Here is a 5,152-nt window from a genome sequence, read left to right as displayed (position 1 = left end):
ATATAGTGATTCACAATTTTAAAAGATTATACTCCATTTATAATTATAAAATAATGGCTCTATTCCCTGTGCTGTACAATATATCCTTGTAGCTTATTTTATACAAAAGAGTTTGTTCTTCTTACTCCCCCACCCCTATCTTGCCCCTCCTCCCTTCCATCTCCCCACTGGTAACCACTAGTTTGTTCTCTGTATCTGAGAGTCTGCTTCTGTTTTGTTACATTCACTAGTTTGTTGTATTTTTTAGATTCCACATATAAGTGGTATCATACGGCATTTGTCCTTCTCTGACTTATTTCACATAGCATAACACCCTCCAAGTCCTTCCGTGTTGCTGCAAATGGGAAAATTTCATTCTTTTTTATGGCTGAGTAGTATTCCACTGTGTGTGTGTGTGTGTGTGTGTGTGTGTATCTATCTATCTATCTATCTATCTATATATATATATATATATATATATACCATCTTCTTTATCCATTCATCTGTTGATGGACATTTAGGTTGTTTCCATATCTTGGCTATTGAAAATAATGCTGCTATGAACATTGGGGTGCATGTATCTTTTTGAATTAGTGTTTTGTTTTTTTTTCCGGAGATGTACCCAGGAGTGGGTATATGGGAGTTCTATTTTTAGTTTTTTGCAAAACCTCCATACTGTTTTCCACAGTAGCTACACTAATTTAGAATCAAGGTGGGTTTTATTTTAGGTGACAACAAGATACTTTGAATTGCTAAAACACAATCCCTTTTAGAGTTTTGCTTAGCAACTCTATGGGAGTGATCAGCATAGATAAGGTATTTGTTTTCCCTGTTTCCTGCTCCAAAGAAATTCAGATTTTTGCTTACAAAGTTGGTTTTTAAAAATCCTTGGCTATGCATAAAAATTGCTTGCCACATCCTACAGGATGGAGAAATCTATAGAAAAGATGTGTAATTAGGTCAACATAAAAAAGAAACAAAAAGACCTGCTCCAGTTCTCTTGGGAAGCTGAAAAATCAGGGCTTTAGAAGACTCAATGGAGCCATACTATTCTGTGACAACGCGCAGGAGAGGCCCACACACTGGACCTCCGAGGCAGAAAACCCAGCTGGCTGGTCCTTCTGGGCTAGCCACCGTTGAACTTTGTCACCCTGTGCAATCTGCCCAACTTCAGTGTCAGGATAATGTTTATTATGGCTCTCTTGGCTCTGGGCAGAATCAGATGAGGGGAGCCAGTAAAGGCTTTAAACAAATGCAAGGTATTGCCAGTATTTCCTGTGACTGAAGGTAAGTAAGCATCAAATGATACTTACTATAATGTATGCAGCCTGGAAGCAACCTGTTTGGATATGTGTACAAACATTCACCAACTGATTCAAGGGAACAAAAAAAAAAAATTCAGCGGTTTCTTAACAATTCCACAAGGTCATTTATTTAGACCTGCATATTTACTTTTCATTCCTACAACTGGTGCTGTGGAAGCTGACTGACTGTGAATCAGGTTAAACCAGGCCTAAGCTTGAAGTGCTGTCTGCTCTCTGAAAATGCTGACTGTGACATACTTACTTTCAGTTTGCTCTGAATCTGACAATGTAGCAATTCTGTACCCAGATCCTGGCACATCTAAATGCCTGTGCATTTACTAACCAAAGAAAAACCAGTACAGCCAGTCTAATTATAGACTAAACAAGCTTCCAGCCTCTCTCCTAAACACTTCCCAATTGAGGCCTTACTTAGGGCAAGATCACACATGACTCCAGCCCTGTACCAACTCCCTGAATGCGTTCATTTCTTATGGAGACATGGCCATGGCCACCTCCAATTAGAGGGACAAAGAAGAGAACGGTTAGGGCTTTACTTTTAATTTTTAAAATGTGAAACATCAAGTCCTGCCCTTTAGCTATCACTGTATGTTACAAACATTGAAAATGTTGAACGGGGTGGGGGGGTGGAGATGGTGGATTAAGTGTTACAGAGACCAAATGCATCAGGCGTTTCACTTATGTAACATTCTGGGCTCCAAGAACCTCTGAGTAGGAGTGAATCAATCCCACATTCAAGCAGATACCAGCTAAGTCACCCTTTCCACACAATTCTTCCCGGCATCCTCCTCTCTCTCTGCAAAACAAGATTGGTTCTCCTTCCTTTCCCGGACCCCCAGAGCCTGGGGTCCTCTGCTGCCCAATGATAGTAACACTCAAATTGCACCATCTGGGCTCCTGCGGCTGTAGCTAGCAACAGCCAAGGTGGGGCTGGGGAGAGTAGAACTTCGGTGATGCACTGGTGACTTCTAAAAGAGTTGCCTTCTAAGGCTGCCAGGGAATTCTCCTTGCCTCCAAATCGGCCCTGACTAGGATATTGAGTATTTTCAATGGAAAAAATGGGAGGAGGGCTTCCCTGGTGGCGCAGTGGTTGAGAGTCCGCCTGCCGATGCAAGGGACACGGGTTCGTGCCCCGGTCCGGGAAGATCCCACATGCCGCGGAGCGGCTGGGCCCGTGAGCCATGGCCGCTGAGCCTGCGCGTCCGGAGCCTGTGCTCCGCAACGGGAGAGGCCACGACAGTGAGAGGCCCACGTACCGCAAAAAAAAAAAAAAAGGGAGGAGTCGGGTGGGAGAGGAAAAAGAAGGCAGTACAATTCTGCTTTACTGGGTGTTTGGCACCCGAGACTGAAGTTGGACTAGGAAATAAATATAATTGAAACCAAGTCCCCCTAAAACAAAGTTCCCTTACCAAGTTGATGATTAAACACTCTCTCCAAAACTGTAGTCCCATTCTTGTCCCCTCTGACCTCAATTCTGTGCTAACTGAACACTAATCAACCAGTCCGACGACTAAGATTGCTGTTGTCAATAACATTGTTAATGTACTAAAATTGCTATTCTAGATGTCATCTTTAACGTACAAACTCAGGTTGTTTCTCTAGGGCAAGATGAGCTCACACACCCCCAAGCCATGGACCACCCGGACAGAGAATGGTAAACCAGAGACATACTGACTTCCGAAAGCACCATTAAGAAATGTCACAAGACAATGACGACCAGGTTCTTTGTTCTTCTCCTTAAAATGACTCCTACCTCAAAGACCAAGCTGGAGTGTATCTGAGGCTTGTCTCCCACTCCCTGGCTTGGCGCCCTGCACGAAGTCCTTACTTTGCTGCAAACTCCTGCTGTCAGTTTGGCTTTCCGCGCTGCGGGCACACAAGCCCTTTGCTCGGTCACATGATGATTATCACCATCGGTGAACTTCCACAAACTGCCTCTCACCAGACTTTCCCTCCTCCCTTTCTGCAACTGGCCCACCCTCCGTGCCTCAGCCATCCTGCATCGCTCACCATTCCCTACACGTGCTACCCTGCCCCATCTCCGCGCTTTGCACTCCCGCTGATGGGATAACCCCTCCTCTCTCACAGAAACCCCACCCTCTGGGCCCAGATCAAATGCTCCTCCCCAAAGAAGTCTTCCTCAATTATTAGAAGCAATAACTTCTTCCTCTCACACCAAATAACATTTTGCCTACATCAGTAAGTAAAGTTGGTAATAAGCTTACTTACTGAGCACACACTAGGGGACAGGAATCATGCGACGCACTTTATACATTTTATTTCCTTTAATCCTCACAATGACCTCCATGAGGACACACCGTTATTACTATTGTTCCCTTTTGTAGATGAGAAAACTGAGGCAGAGAAAGGTTAGGTACTTTAAAAGGGCAGTGGGGGCACTGGACTGGGGCCGGTTTGACTCCAGAGCTCACATGTTCTACTGCATCTTGCCTTGTATTGTAATGATTTGTGCACGTGTCCCACCTGCTCTATGAATTTCTGAGGTCATATATCTTTGGATATCCCATTATATTAACTCAGGGCCTGGCTCAAAGTGGGTGCCTGAATTTGAGCCAAAGTAATTTGGTGTGGTTTTATGCATCTCTAGATAGATCACTGGGCCTGATTTTCCCAGGCATATGATCCCTCTCGACTGCATCCAGCATAAAGGCTTTAGGACAAGTCAAGAGCAGCAATTATAACTGGCCGTCCAAAGTCAAGAATCCAAGACCTAGGGAAGTAGGAGAAATACGACCCTTGAAACTTTCAAGCAGCGTCAAAGGGGCCCACAGGGCATGGGTACCACTGTTTCCTAATTTTAGTGACCAGGTATCTGAGACATATAAGAACTCTTAGAATGGCGAGTCCTAGGACGGTCTTTCTTTGCAGGTAAGTTTATTATAAATGTATGTGTGTTGCAGTCAATGTTTCTTCATATTCTCTGTTTTCAGTCTCGTGGAGAAAAATAAATTCTTGTTGAGAGCACATGCCAATATGGCTCAAACAGCAGATGGGCTTTCATGTTAAGTGGACTTGGTCTGAATGTTCTGTGGAGAAGGAAAAAGTCTTCCTCGACCCTCTTAGGGTCCCTGGCTGGGCCTGAAAAGTAAACTGACAGGAGAAAAGCATACATGTTTATTTAACATAAGTTTTACATGACACGAGAGCCTTCATATGGAAATGAAGGCCCTACAAAACAATTAAGCCTGAGTATGCTTACGCCAGGTTTGGTGGAGATTGTACAGTGGTGGAGGAATATGATAGGTTAAGGAGTGTGAGGTAACTGCAATAAACTGGGGGAAACCTGGCAAATCCTGTTTGTTCAGGTTCTCTCCGAGGTCCCTTTGTCTTTGGAGATAAGGATGCTCCTTTCCTCCAGGTGTAGGGAAGACACCTCTCCCCTGAGGGTTTTAGAACCTGTGTCAGGGGAGAACACAGAGGAAAGGTCAGGGTGACCCTCCTGCTTGTGCTGTTTTCTCAAATTCCTTCAGCTAAAAATATTCAATATGCCAAGTGCCATATTTTGGGGTAGCGTGTCCTGAACCCCATCAGTCCCAAGTCTGCCCCACTTTTGCGACTTAACATTTGTGCCTGGGTCTCCCTGTCTGATAACGGAGGTAACATCAGCACCTATTCATCCGTAAGGTGACTGGAGGACAGAATGGGATAATGCCTATAGAACACCCAGCACTGTATAGTCAGGAAACGTTAGCTCTTATTATTTAGCAATTACTATTATTAATATTAAATGGCTACTGTTGGAAGTCATGGTTTATAGCTCACAGGAACACTTTTTTCATCTGAAAAATTCCTCACTGAAGTTTATTGGTTAGTGTGATTTTTTTCTGCTC

Source organism: Lagenorhynchus albirostris, chromosome 11 (genome assembly GCF_949774975.1).
Source record: "Lagenorhynchus albirostris chromosome 11, mLagAlb1.1, whole genome shotgun sequence".
NCBI lineage: Eukaryota > Metazoa > Chordata > Mammalia > Artiodactyla > Delphinidae > Lagenorhynchus > Lagenorhynchus albirostris.
This window is presented reverse-complemented; position numbering follows the sequence as displayed.